The sequence below is a fragment of the Stenella coeruleoalba genome, assembly GCF_951394435.1.
Source record: "Stenella coeruleoalba genome assembly, chromosome: 11".
NCBI lineage: Eukaryota > Metazoa > Chordata > Mammalia > Artiodactyla > Delphinidae > Stenella > Stenella coeruleoalba.
The window spans coordinates 56,725,420-56,740,853 of record NC_137157.1 but is presented as its reverse complement, the minus strand read 5'-3'; the positions used below and the strand labels follow the sequence as shown (position 1 = coordinate 56,740,853).

At 40.4% G+C, this 15,434-nt stretch overlaps 1 long non-coding RNA gene across 1 annotated transcript in view; it reads left to right on the top strand.

Annotated features, from left to right (window-relative positions):
* Positions 1-15,434, top strand: part of LOC307194083 — a 461,642-nt gene that overhangs the window by 379,763 nt on the left and 66,445 nt on the right. The window contains exon 7 of the long non-coding RNA XR_013830494.1: positions 4,864-4,961. This is a non-coding gene — a long non-coding RNA (uncharacterized lncRNA). The remainder of the gene's footprint in view (positions 1-4,863; positions 4,962-15,434) is intronic.

Genomic DNA, 15,434 nt, shown 5'->3' with positions numbered 1-15,434 from the left:
TTACTAAGAGCCTATAATGTGCCAGATGCAGTGCTGTGTGCCGCAGTACCACGGTCCACAAGGTCAGTGCCAGCTCACCAGTGGGTTTTAATCTATGACAGGAAAGCAGGGTCCTAAGGGTATAGAACAAAGGGTCTAGAGCCATGACAGGCTTTGAGGATGTGGGAGAGGGTGGGGAAGAGGTGGAGACTGCATCGGGAAGGTGCGACAGTGGTACGTCCAGTACAGTTCTGAAGCTATTAAAACTTTTTGGAAAAAATATCCTTTGTATATATATATATATATAAATATGTTAATGAACACAAGCTGTGAAGCAACAAATTTTGAACAGTGTCAGATTTGACTAATAGCTCCACTTAATGAATCACTGATGTTCAATGGGGTGAACTGGAAAACGTATGGAAATCTCACATGATTGTCCTTAGGCAGTCCTGACATAGGATTAGCTGAAGAGTAGAAATGATACATTATGTTTGTTATCCATCAGGTGGTACGCCCATAGCGTTACACAGCTGCTATTATTCAGGCTTGCTCTTCAATCACCTAGTTGTGTGATTTCTACTCTTTCAGTAATCTTATAAGATTTTATCATTTGCCCTGCCTAAGCCATTGAGATAATTCCTGTGTCTCAATATACAGGCTTGTGTAACAGCAGACTCATCAACACCCTCCCCCCACCCCATTTTTGGAGCTGCTTCACAGATATGTCCTTTTATTCTCTCTTGTATAAAAATCTTTATTTTTAGTCACAAGAATAAAGGGCTTCACTAACTATTTTGTGTTTTAGATCTTAGTACCAAATCACCCTCTCCCTACAGATAATTTATTTTTTTTATTTTTTAAAATAAATTTATTTATTTATTATTTATTTTTGGCTGCATTGGGTCTTTGTTGTTGCGCGTGGGCTTTCTCTAGTTGCATGAGCGGGGGCTACTCTTTGTTGCCGTGTGCGGGCTTCTCATTGCGGTGGCTTCTCTCATTGTGGAGCATGGGCTCTAGGCACACACGCTTCAGTAGTTGTGTCACGTGGGCTCAGTAGTTGTGGCTCACGGACTCTAGGGCACAGGCTCAGTAGTTGTGACGCATGGGCTTAGTTGCTCCGTGGCATGTGGGATCTTCCCGGACCAGGGCTCAAACCCGTGTCCCCTGCACTGTCAGGCGGATTCTTAACCACTGTACTACCAGGGAAGTCCCCCTACAGACAATTTAGATCATCTAGATATAAATAGCTTTTTTAGTTGTAAAGAAAATATTGGATGATTATAAGCTATCATATATCAAATGACTAGGGTTATGGGTGCTTGGAAGTTTAATTTTCTTTTGCTCCATTTCTCTCAAGTGAGCTCCTCTGATTAGGTTAGAGGAGATCAGGCAGGGGCTTTCTTGTTGGGGGATGTGTAAGAATTGTTTGGAGAGTCCATCACCTCTGGGCTTAAATAAGTCAGTAAATACTTGGAGTTCTAAAGCATTGCTTCAATAATGTATAGGTTCTATTGATACACACAAATTCTTAAATATATCAGGGCCAGGATTAGGGTGAGGTAAGGGAGAGGTGCCCAGGTACAAAATTTAAGGAGGCACTCACTCTCAGGGTGGTGCAAGTGGGGTGTCATTTCTGAAGGCTTCTGGCTAACCCTGTACTTGCAGTGCCTCCTTAAATATTGCACACCCTAGATGCCTTGCTTGCTTTACTCTAGTCTTGTCTTCTGATTGTCAACTAATCATATTGTACTGAGCATATAAAACCTTCATACTTTTGTTTATACTTCTCAGTCCAGAAGGAAGTTCTCTGTTGGATCCTTCAGTATGCCCAATAAATATTTACATATCTATTTTCCTTTCAAGACTCTGCTCATGGGCTTCCTACTGAATGCTCGCAATCCCCCCACTTACATCCCCACAGCACTTGGCGTGGACACCTGTTTATTTGCCCACCTTTCTTCAAATTTCAAGATCTTCGAGGAAAGGGGTGATGTTATAGTTTTGCTCGTCCCTAGCACCCTAGCCCAGGGTTCTATACATAGCAGGCTCTCAGTAGTGAGTAAATGAAAAAGCACTGCACTCAAAAAGCACTCTGGGGCTTCCCTGGTGGCACAGTGGTTGAGAGTCCGCCTGCAGATGCAGGGGACGCGGGTTCGTGCCCCGGTCTGGGGGGATCCTACATGCCGTGGAGCGGCTGGGCCCATGAGCCATGGCCGCTGGGCCTGCACGTCCGGAGCCTGTGCTCCGCAACGGGAGAGGCCGCAACGGTGAGAGGCCCGCGTACTGCAAAAAAACCCAAAAAGCACTCTATGGGGACTCCCCTGGTGGCGCAGTGGTTAAGAATCCGCCTGCCAATGCAGGAGACATGGGTTCGAGCCCTGGTCCGGGAAGATCCCACATGCCACGGAGCAACTAAGCCTGGGCGCCACAACTACTGAGCCTGTGCTCTAGAGCCCATGAGCTACAACTAAAGAAAGCCCGTGCGCAGCAATGAAGACCCAATGCAGCCAGTTAAAAAAAAAAAAAAGCACTCTGTGTAGAAGCAGTCATTCTGAACCCAACCACATTTTAGAAAGCAGATCTTCCAGATGTAAATGAATCCTAATTGTGTTCCACATAGGGACGATTTGCCATTACTGTCTGTTGACTGTGTAAACGAAATAAAGTAAAAAAATGATTTCTAGAAAAGAGATACCTAAAATGTCAGGCACATTATTACCTAAGCCTTAGCCAGCTGTCAGCTAATTACCTGAGCCACAGGTTCTAAAGTAAACACAGACGCAGCAGAAATAATTACCACCAGAAAGCAAAACCACTTCTGCTGCAGCAGACTGGAAGGCAGCCTTAGGTGGCTCTTTGTAAGGGAATGAAGACAGGCTGGAGAAAGCCCAGAAATGGGGTGGAACAGGGAGGGACCTAGGAATCTTGATGGGAGGTTGGGAGGGGGGCACAATTTAAGAAAGAGGGATTGTTTGTTGGGAAAATTGATGGGAGGGTCATAGTAGCTTCTTGCCCTTAGTTGAGGGGCTACCATGTGAAAGGGGATTTAGGGTTGTTGTGGGTTATTACAGAAACCACTACCAGCAGTTATAAAGCAAAAACAAAATCAAACAACAAAAAACACAAAACATTTACTGAACATCAGTCTATCATCTGAAAAATTGTACATTTCTTAGACTAGCCCCTCCCCAAGTTGGGCTCTATAACCCTGATTGATGAGGAAACCAAGGGTGAAGGGAGTTATATTACTTGTCCAAGACCATGCAGGGACTAAATGGAGATTCAAGTTATTTGTCCCAGAGCCTGTGCTCTGTCTCCTGTGTTACTATGGACATCGCTAACCGTCTGATGGGACTGCCCAGGAGAAACGGAGCTCCCAGTCCAGCCCTGCACTGGTAGAGTTCCTTACAGTTTACAAGGCACTTCTGTACATGTTGTAACAACAAGCTTCTGAAACAGGTAGAAAAAGGAACTAAATCCTACCACAGGACTGACCTATTCAGAGTTACACGGCCTAGTGTCAGCTGAGCTGGGACTCTGGCTTTAAGTGATGTTCTCGTTCTGCATGGACACTTCGGAACAGGGACTTTTACGGGGTGTTGGGAGGCTAGATTTGGTGGCAAGCTAACAATCGCAAGACTCTGTGATTCTCAGTTGCTTCCACTTAACTCCTCTTTTTATAACACGCATCACAAAAAAGTAAATGAATAAAGGAAGAGTTATTTTAGTGAGGGAGGCTATGTCATAATCGTGTTGAGTATAGTTGGACCTTGAGATGGAATAATAGTATGTAGGCAGCAGCAGTGGGCCTATGAAAAGGACAGAGGGCACAGGCTGTATAAAATATAAAATTTGTATAAAATAGTAAACAACAAGAATAAAAAATGAAAAAAAACTTACATGACACGTGATGTGAAAATTTCATGGAAAATGATTCCTTGCAAAATGAAATGTGAAACAATTCTAGATGGTAGAGTATACTTTTCAGTGAATTTTTAAGATCACGAGGGTTTTATGACAAAAGGGATATTATATAGTATTAATGACTGTTTAGTTAGTGAACATCATCAGTCTCTCTATTTTTTTTCTTTATTTCAGAGCTCTTTTCTATTGCATTTAATTTTTGCAAATAAAATTTAGTAGAATGTTTTTTTCTGTGTCTTGGTAAGAGGTTAGGCTTTTGAGAAATGTAGATTTCAAAACAACTAAAAGATGTCAGGAGGGAGATTGGCCATTAAAACAGTGTACCTCTGGGCAGCACTGACTTGGAGATTAAAATAATCCAGGTGAAGCCCACAGGTTTCTGGGCTCTGGAGAACTGACGCATGACCACTGACCATGTGAGATTGATTGGTATACCCCATTACTGTGACAGAGAAAAATAGAATGGAATATTTACATAAATGGTTAATGCATCCCTACCTTATGAAAGGAGTCAACCTAGGGATCAAAGTTGCATTCAGAAGATTGTTTGGTATGACTAAAGAAACAGATTGGGTTGCTTTCACTCACCATAATTCGTAATTACATATTTTGTTGTATAATCACTTGTTTAATATTTGTCTCTGTTTAGATTATTTTACTTGCTATAGTCTATCTAGTGTCTAGCGAATAGACTGAGACGTTGTAGGCATTCAATAAATATTTGCTAAAGGAATGAATGATTTCATTAAACAATGACAGCAGGAGGTAATTACCCATACCGGGAACTGGAATTCCTTTGAGTGCTGGTTAACACATTTTCTAACCTGAGACATAGAAGAGATGGCATATATACTCTCTGGTTTCTTTTTTACCACAGTCATCATGACCTCATATCTAGCAAACTATTATTATACAATTGAGTAAATTACAGGTGTTGTCACATCATTTACTTTCCAGATCTCTGGGATCCCTGAGGGTGGGGGCTGTGTGCCCGTTGTCTCCATGTCCTGTCCCCTGATGCTTAGCAACAGTGCCAGTTGCATGCTGAATATTTGGTGAGTGAGTAAATGATTACCTTACTGAGAATACAATCTAGTTCATGGATAGAAAATAATTGTGCTGCCGCTGTTGCCTCTTGTGTCACGGTGGAAGTCTCTACTTAATGATGGAACTCTTTCCTACTGAGGTTAGATGGGATCACAATCTCCTTTCCCACAAAAGCTCCAGGCAGCATGAGTAATTTACTGGAGTTGATAAGTTGAAATCTGTTTCCTATCACTATCCTATTTTATTAGCAGGGCCTGAATAGTCATCCATTTAAGTTATGGGTGGTTATGATTCTATAATAAATATTTATATACTATTTACTATTCTTTGTATTACATGTTGGAGATGTGAAAATATACAATATAAGGATATGATCCTCACTTTTAAAAAGCTCAGTCTACAGTGAGGAAGAAAGATCCCCAAATCCAACATGATAATGTAGTATATTTGCTATAATAGAAGCACATATATAAGACATGCGAACACAGGGAGGATAAAATATGTTATCTCAGGCAAAGTGTGTGTGTGTGTGTGTGTGTGTGTGTGTGTGTGTATATGTGGGTGTGGGTGTGTTCATCTAGTACAGTGCACATAGTAGATCCTCGATAAATATTTTTGAATGAGTGGATGAGTACAAAGTTTTTCTCAATCTAGTCTGAATATACCCTGTTAGAATCTTTTCCCACCCACTACCCCGCTTAATGTATATTAAGCCCCAGCCATACCCAATTATTCACCTTTCTTTGAACTTGCCACGTCCCTTTGACTGGACTTCTCTTCCTTCTCCATCTAGAAAACTCGCACTCATTCTTTAAGACACAGCACAAATCCCTAAGTAAAGTAAATTGATAAGCCCACTGTACTCCTATTGCCTTATGGTTCTCTGTCCCCACAAATCTCACTTATTTTAGTAAAATATTTACATGTTTGCTCCTCACACCACTCTTTACTCTCTAATTTTCTTCTTTCTATTTCATACTGTTTACAAATATTTTTTGAAGGTGAAGAGTTTAAGAAAGCTGATTATCTAACAAGCTATAGAGGAGACAAATGACCCAGCAAAGGCAGATTTAGAGAAAATAATTAAACCCAACCCAATCCTCACGTGTCTGTATTATTCTAGAGCCAAGCAAATCTGAACAACTACCAAAAAAGACTCTTCTTTTTTGGTAGTAACGAGTAGAGGATATGGACTGTCCCCTGACCCTGCCCTGTTTACCTTTGCCACCCTCTTCATTCTTGCATGTCCTCTGAGAAATTATCACTGTTAACACTCCTAAACCTGGGTTATCAGCAGTTCTTGCCTACTTTTCTCTCGCTTTTTCTCTTTCTCAAATATTTGAGACAGAGCAGTCAACTGTCAATGATGAAAAATAAATACTGAATGCTAGATTAGGAAGTGCAATGAGCAAATACACATACAGAAGGTAAAACCATCCACCACTCTACGCCAACTCTATTACAGACAATAGAACATGTCAGAAAAAAATATATTGCTGTGGGCATTTGGGAAACATTGAGATTCTAAAAGATGCATAAATATACAGTCAAGTATAAGACAGTGATGAAACTCAGCTGGCTGGGTAGATATGAGGAAACCTTAAGCACTAACTTTACTGAAACAAGGCAGTGACACTGCCTATATATTTCTACTCTGTCAATATGACGGTCAAAGAAAAAATAAAAAAGAGAGGAGACTCAATGATTTTGTGTCCCTGGAGCTAACATGTATTCAGGAATACATTTAAAAGGCATGAGAGTGCTATGGCCATGTCTCTTCTTGCTAGTGTCTGTTTCTATAACTCCCTGCATCCTGTCTATTGCTCTTTTATTTTTCTTTGTAGGTGTACTTAGTGCCAGATAAGGCTCTTCTCAAAAGCAGAAAGTAAGATACTAGGAGGCAAGGAACACTGGGAGAAGGAAATAAATACAATGCTACATCATTTTACTGAGCGCTTCCTGTGCGCAAGCACGGGGTTAGGCATCAAAAGCATAAAAAGAAAAAAAAAACATAGAAAGGGCATGCAGTCTTGTTTGAGAGACGAAGTTGAAATAATTGGAAGTAGATATAAACAATATTGTATTTTACTTTTAAAGAGGTACATTATAGGTGCAGCTGAAGTAAAGAGAAGGGAGGGGCTAGAGCTTGGTGGAGAGGTAGAATAAAAACATCAGGAAAGAGGTAAGGATAGAGAGTAGTTAGACAAGAATAAAAATGTAGAATCGCACAGAGAATAAAAGATCAATTAAATGAATCTTAATGTAGAATGAATAGATGAGTTAAGAGAAGAAAAAAATTTAAATGAGTTGATACAAAAAGGACAATAATTTTCAAACTTGGAGAAATAATTATAGATAATGTTTATTTTTTATAGTAGAGAGTTGATTTAGAAGAATTAATTGTGCTTTTTACTTATCCTTGAGTTTGCAAGTAAAAAAAGAATGAAAGTACTAGGCATCATTTATATTTTCTCATAAAACTATAACATCACAACTGGAAAAACAAAAGATGTCAGATTAAAGTGCATTTCAAAGCAGCTTTCAAGCTTCAGCTATTGTAGCAGGGCAATTTGGTCACCAAAACATCGAAAAACAATTTTATCACTTGTGCTCAGTGACATTCTAGGAAGAAAATAATATTTTACAAATATTAAGATTGTGTTACTACTGTAGCCACACATAAGTCTATTTTGGCTTAAAAATACATGACCTATAAATTATGAACATAAGCTACTGTAAGCAAATGATAGTTTATGGACAAAAAAAGTCTTATTATAGGAGCAATTTAGACTTCACATATATGAGCTATCTATTAGTGCATAACAAATTACCCCCAAACTCAGAAGCTGAAAACAACAAATATTTATTATTGCACAGTGTCTGTGGATCCGAAGTGTGGGAGAAGCTTAGTGAGATGGTTCTGACTCAGGCTCTTTCCTGTTATAGTCAGTTACAGTGAAAAGCTCAGTAGGGGCTGAGTCATAGGAATGTTTTTCTGGGGTTGGAGAGGCTGCTTCCAAGATGGTTCACTCTCATCTGGCTGCTGGCAGGAGGCCTCAGCTCCTTGCTGGATGTTGTGAAGAGGCCTCAGTTCCACTGAGGATTTTGTTAAATGCAAATTGACCCCTCCACAGAACTGGTAAGTTTTTAACAGATAAATACAAGCGTATCTGCTTCTTTCTTTTTTTTTTTTTTTTTTTTTTGTGGCACGTGGGCCTCTCACTCTTGTGGCCTCTCCTGTTGCGGAGCACAGGCTCCGGACGCGCAGGCTCAGCGGCCATGGCTCACGGGCCTAGCTGCTCCGCAGCATGTGGGATCCTCCCAGACCGGGGCACGAACCCGTGTCCCCTGCATCGGCAGGCGGACTCTCAACCACTGCGCCACCAGGGAAGCCCATGCTTATTTCTTGCTATACCAATAATTACAGTATTTTCTGAATATCTGAATTGCTTTTCTTTTAACTTATAATTAAAAGAATCAGTCCCTAGCAGATATGTGAGTTAACAGAATACAATCCTCAGCTTAGGTGATGTGATGATTAATTTTATATGTCAACTTGACTTTACCACGATATGCCCAGATAGTTAGCCAAAAATTATTCTGGGTGTTTCTGTGAGGGTGTTTTTGGCTGAGCTTAACACTTAAATCAGTAGACTGAGTAAAGCAGATTGCTCTCCCTAATCTGAGTGGGCCTTGTCCAATCAGTTGAAGGCCTGAATAGATCCTCCCCAGAGTAAGAGAGAACTCTTCCTGCCTGACTGCCTCAGAACTGGGACATGTTTTTTTTTCCCGCTGTCTTAGGAATAAAATGAAACATAAGCTTTTCCTGGGTCTTGAGCCTGCCAGACTGGAACCATCAGCTGCCGTCAGCTGTCCTGGGTCTCCAGCTTGCTGACTCACCTGCAGGTATTGGGACTTGTCAACCTCCATAATCACATGAGTCAGTTCTTTATGATAAATCTCTTTATACGTGTATACGTATATATATACACATGTATATATGTATACATACATATTCTGTATTCTCTTGGTTCTGTTTCTCTGGAGAATCCTGACTAATCTAGGTTCCAGGTAATGTTTTTTAAAAAGTTCTGTCTCAGTTAAAGCCACCATGAGTCTCAAGACATGTGTGGCCTAGGTAGTCCTTGCTCTAACTCAGACACGGTGGGCAGCCTAGTACTTGTCTCTTCACTTCCTAGTAAATAAAAGATTGGGCTAGATGATCTCTCTGTTTCCTCCAGTTCTGAAAATCTGATCTGTCTTGACTCTAAAAGGACATCTTCCCTGGGTCTGGTCCTTACAGTTCAGGTTCACCCAGGTGAAGATGACCTTGGCATGGAGGATCAAGTGCTCTGCATTTGGTGCTTATTCAAGAGGTGAGTGAAAGAGGAATGATAAAAACAAAACCAAAACACAAAAAGGACATTTGTGGCCCTTGAATTAGTATGTGTGACAGCTCTATGAAAAGATAAACTGCAGTGTCCAGTTTCCCTCATTCATGCTCAGGGGATTTGTTCTTATAAGTCCTATTAAGTAGGTAACTTCTCTGTGTATCTGAGAGAGCACAGTTGAACAAATATCAGTTTACTCACTGCTGTTTGCATGCTATCTCTGTGGTAGGTGCCTACCTAATTTTTCTAGAAAACATGTTCGCTAAAACTCAGATTTGTATGCCATCTTTTATTTGTTTGGTTTAAATACACTGCACACAATAGATTGTTAAGATACGAATACAAGCTTGAAAAATCTAGCATGACCAAAAAAATTATAAAGTGCAGCTCTTTATGTTAGGTTTATCACACTTCTACCAGATTTCAATGTGCATAAAGAGAAGAATTGCAGGCAACCAAATGGAATTAAGATCACATTGCATATTTAGAGAGGCAGAGCATATGGAATTTAGGGTCATGGAGGTCTGGCTTTGAATTTCTGCCTTATTAGCTGCAGGATCATTCGAAACTTAATCTCTTTCTAAGCCTCAGTTTCCTCAGCTGTAAAAAAAAAAAGGCGGAGGAGTGGGCTGAGGACAGGAAGATCTACTTCATAGGTGAGTTGCAAGGGAGTAGAACATAGTAATTACACAATAAATGGCAGCTATTATGATGACAAATCTACATTTTGAAGGGGGATAGATAAGCCCTACATAGCTTGGGAATTAAGTGAAAAATTGTGTCTACTTTAAAATTTTACTTCAGTTATTACATTTATTTCTTTTATTAATTTTGCAGGAGTCTCTCATGCAGAAATATAGCTGTGTGTTGTGAGTTTTCATTTACAATTGCCAGGGATATCCTAGTCTTTGATTTGTGCAGGGGATGTCTGTTCAAAGTGAAATGACCATGCGTGGCAGGAGGAGGGACAGTGATGCTGCATCTTTCTCTTTTCTCTCAAGGGAAGCCCAGGGATTTCTTGAGAAGAGGTAGTAGCAGGGCAAAGACTTATCAGGTGAGACATTGTGATCTATGCCTTCATCCAGGCTCCTAGGAACTAAGCCATTGGGATGTTTTTCGAAGTTGAGGTTTGCCATCACTCTGCAAACTCTGGGGAGGCCCCAGACACTATTCTCCATGACCTTATGTGCTGCTGTTCTAGGGCAGTTCTACCTCTACCATATAATGTTATAGAACTAACAAGCATATCCCGTTGCGTGGAGGTTCTTGATCACAAATCATTTAATCTAGGAATACTTAAGTCTAGAACTAAAACCATAACTTTGTTTTATAGCTTCCAGGCATTGTAAATTTCAGTTTTCTTTACGTTCTAAAAGAACCTGCTGATGTGTGTTGAAATATTATGTACACTAGTTTATCGATAGTTGGAAGAGTTAATTTCCCTGCCAGTCCATCTCTGCAGGCTGCATTTCACATGGGCACAAGAGTCAGTTAAGGCGCGGCTTGCCTAGCATACAAGTACGTAGAAAAGAAGCCCAGTTGTTTCCCACACCATCCGAACTGTGGCGGCCATATAGAACCTGCCAAACTGTATGTGTCTAGCTATATATAATTTGGCACCAAACGTCTTCCTCTCAGAGACAAAGGATACTGAGTATTAAAAACATCAAAAGCAGAAAAAGTTAAGTAGTTGCAACAGGTACAGATCTAAGGCAAAGAACTACATCTCGCTGCGGAATCTTAGATCAAACATGCCCGCTTTTTCCTTTCGCCCTTTGGGGTCGTTCCTCTGATAAATAATTCACAGACTGCAGTGCAAAGTAGTTTGCATACTGACAAGATTAAAAAGAATGCTTTGTCTGGGTTAAATTTACAATCTGAAACCTTCCTTTAAAATGTCAAGAAGGTAATTAATTTAAGAAGGTTTGCCAAGCAGAGTCTCCGACCCTGTCAGAAAAATTTCATTTCCTGAGGGTGAAGGGGATGTTGCGTTTATCTTTCCCAAATGCCTGTTTTGGTTTCCATTTTAAGACCATTTTCTCCCTTCCTAATATGCTTTTTATAGCCCTTTTCTTTTTAAGCAAAAATTAACCCAGTATTCTTTCCTGGTGGATTTTTAAAAAGATTATCTAAGATAGTCTGCAAATTACCTCTGAATGGGGACTGGAGTACAGGTCAGACCTTTTGACACAAACAGAAGAGGAACATTTTTCCACAGAGAGAGCTCTCCCCTGAGAGAGCCTGAACATGCAGACAAGCCTTTGGAGGAGCAGCGGGAAATGCATAAATTCAACAGCATGAAAATTCGCTTTTGGCATAGCAAAACATCCTGTCCCACGCATGCTCAGTGGTGTGCGTTCTTATGAATGAATGCTATGACAATCAGTGGGGTTTTTACAGAAGCGCTTCGAGCCAAGGTTACTGGTGTGAAATTTTATTAGCAGTTGTGTCCCTTTAGCTAATCCCTGGAGGCATCACAGAAGAGATGAGACAATGCATTGCTGTTTGAAAACCTAATCCAAAATCGGCGTGTCACATGTGTGCATACACACACACTTACATACACATGGCAGAAAAAGAAAACGATTAATCAACCCACTAAAACCATGTGGCACTTCCCCTGAAGAGTAGGGTTTGCCAGGGTCGCAAATCTAAGTAGATGTCATTTCATTGATGCTAATTGGGAAGAAAGAATTTCATCTCTAATTTACTTCAGGAAACAAAGGTCATCTGAAATGAGACATAATGCTAAATGAGAAGGGAAATAGCTCACAATACATGAAATTCTAAATAAGAATCTCGTGGTTTTAATGCAAATCTAAATCAGGAATGTGTTCAACAGACATGCTTTTGAATGCTTAGCTGTCCTTCCTAGTTACCAGCTCTGGAACCTGGTGAATGAAGTGTTTGCGTTGCTACAATTCGCTTTCCTGAGATCTCCCTTCTACATCTTGTGTCATCTTGGTGGGGTCAGGATGTGCTATATCAGTTTGACATTTGTGTTCTCTGAGACTTTAGAAAAGCAGCCACTGGACAAATCATTTTGCAGATTCCTCACTCATTACCATCATACCTTGGAAAAAGGGGTATCTCATTAAGGGTACGTGTTGGATTCTATCTACCTTTCATGGAGTCTACACTATTAATATGCTAATACTCAACATTAGTCTCTATAATCTTTTCACTTGGGGTATTCAATTGTCCTTTTAAGAAATATTGAAATTGCCTGCAAATCTTTTGGCAAGTTGTGGTAGTATAGATTAAAAACAAAATATGGTCCAGTAAGAATAAGTATAAAAGCAAATAATCTCACAGCTGAAAGTGCAATTCAAGTTTAAAAATCTGTATTTTCTATTACTGTAAAGATTGCTTTTGAAAATTTCAAGCCATCATTTTAGTTTTTTCAAAGAAAGGATTGGAGAAGAACCTCAGAAACCGATTTCAGAGGAATGTTTAATTTGGAGATGATCGTGTTGGACATAGAAAGAAATATGTGTCAGGGAAGGGTGTAAGTTTGGCCTCTAGGACACCATCTGGAGATTGGCCTAAGTGTTTTGATTTTCAGGCGACAGCAGAGGCTGTACTTGCTTTAGTCAATGGTATCCAGAATAGAAAATATCTGGATTCTCCATGTGTTAATGGAAACTCTCAGACACTGGAACCATCATTCAAGGAGAATAATTTATTCAAGAGAAGAACACATTTTAGGAAGGAAGAGGTAGTAAACATCAAATTATTCTGAGATCAAGAAGAATGAATGTTGAGAAAAATACTCTGGACTTGATAGTGGCCTTTGAGAAAGCATTTCAGCAGCTTGTTGGCTTTGCATGTAAGATTTCAGGAGCTATTTTTAAGTGAGCTGGGTTGAGGAAAGAAACACAGGGAGTTTAAATTGCTTTTTGTAGTAAGAAAGGAGAGCTCTGGCACAGTGACTCAGTGGAGCATAGAATCCCTAGAAGAATTCCTTCTTTTGTTTTTCATTAAGATAGAGGATATAATTATATGTATAGGTCAAGGGAAAAGAACCAGCATATAGAGAGATATAAAATATTCAAGAGAGAGATGGAATAATTAAGAGATTAATATCTTGGGAGAAGCAAGAGGGGTTAGGACCGAGATCACGAGAGGAAAGTGAAGCCTTAGGGGAAAAAGGGAGCAGAACAATTTTTTCTCTGAGACAGGAGGAAGAAAGGATTACTGAATGAACGAGGCAAGTAGATAGGGAGAAAAGAATTGACAGGATTTAAGTTAGTTGATCTCAGTTTTATCAGGAAGTAATAGATGTCGGTGCCTAAAGATAGTGTGGAAGTTTGAGCAGAAGAGATTTGGAACAGATCCTGGAGAGCGAGAGAGATGATCCACCATAGATATTTGAGATACTTGGCTAGTAGCACAGGTGACAAAGTGGAAGGGAGAGAGAGTGTGCCTTGAAAGTGATGCTGCCATGCTTGTAATTTTCTCAGCAGTGCTCAGCCATCTGGGAGGTGGATCACAGAAAGCAGAGGGTGGGGTTTCTCAGGACGGGAAAGACAAAGCTGTGTGGTAGAGAAAGAGAGTGAGGGCGCTCAGCACGCTCCTGAGAGCATTGCATCAATGGCCGATAGGGCTGTCCAGGTTGGGCACGGAGGGATGTGATCCAGGATGGGGGTAACAGGCTGGAGGAACAGGACAGGAGGGGACGGGGGCTTGAAGGTGATGATGATGGAGCCTAGGCTCGAGAAGAGTGAGTGAGTATGATGTGAAGAATGACAAAGCGGTCTAGAGGCAGAAAGTGCTGAGATGTGGTTAGGCTTGTGGAGACTAAAATACAATGGAGATGACAGTAATCCGAGTATCCAAGTTTAAGGCCATGTGGTATAAGAGTGCTGGAAGGTCATCAGCATAGACACTGAGGGAGGGTGGGACAGTTAAGGGAATGTTAAAATTATGATGGAAGAGGCAGAGCCTGGAGAAAATGGAAAATTGGAAAAGCAGTAGGTAGCATGGACTTTAAAAGAAAGATTAGTGAGTGATGGCCTCAAACAATAGTCTGGAAGTGATCATGAGGGACAAAGATGATATTGATTCCTTTCTTATCCAGAGACTTTTAGAGAGTAACATTCATTTAATAAATATTTAAGCAGTGTCTATTAAGTATAACAGACACTGGACTTGGGAGTGAGCATGCAATTGACAGACCCAGTTTGTCCTTATGTACCTTAAAATCTAGTCGGAAATATATAGACTAAATTTATAAAATATATAATTATAAATCATGGTAAGATCTATGAAGAAAACAAGCATAATGATATTTTGATAGAGAAATGATCAAATTATTCCTCCTTGGTTATATTTGTGCCCCAGTAGCAAGAGTGAGAGCATTAACTCACAGCCTGAACAATCCTTTTAAAACATGTATCAGATCATATTCTCCCCTTTTAAAAACTCTTATTTCTATTACACTTGGGATAAACTCCAAATTCCTTATCAAGATCTAATAGACCCCACATGATCTGATTCCTTAAATCTCTCTAAACTCTTCTCTTTCCATTTTCCACCTTCTTTCTCACTCCGGTGACTCCATCCTTTCTGCTCCTCAAGGATGCTGATTGCTTTCCCACTGCAGGCCCTGGAACACGGGCCTCCCAGGCCCTCCTGCACTCACACCTCTGCCTTCTCTCAGCTTCCTCTCTCCTTTTCAGAGAGACCCTCATTGATTTCCCTTGCTAGGATATCTTAGATTCCTCTATCCTACTGTTCACATCTCATCCATCAGTGAGACCTCCCATTTCAGCTTCTTAAATAAATCCTCTCAAATCCACGTCTCCTTGGCTATCTTTACAACCACCATGTATCAATTCAACCTATCACCATCTCATCTAAAACTGTAATTCCTAGTCTTATCATAAAAGACTGGCAGAAGGTCAGCTGTTCCTTTTCTAGGAACCCTAAACAGGAAAAGTTTCAAGCTGAGATATCTGATTCTAGATGGACCTTCCTAAGCGTGGCTACCAACTTGTACTCAGCAAGGTGCAGACCTGCCCTTGAACTCTCACCTCCCCAGCAGAGAGGGAACAAGGAATACAGAATGTGTGTGCCTAGAAGGGTAAT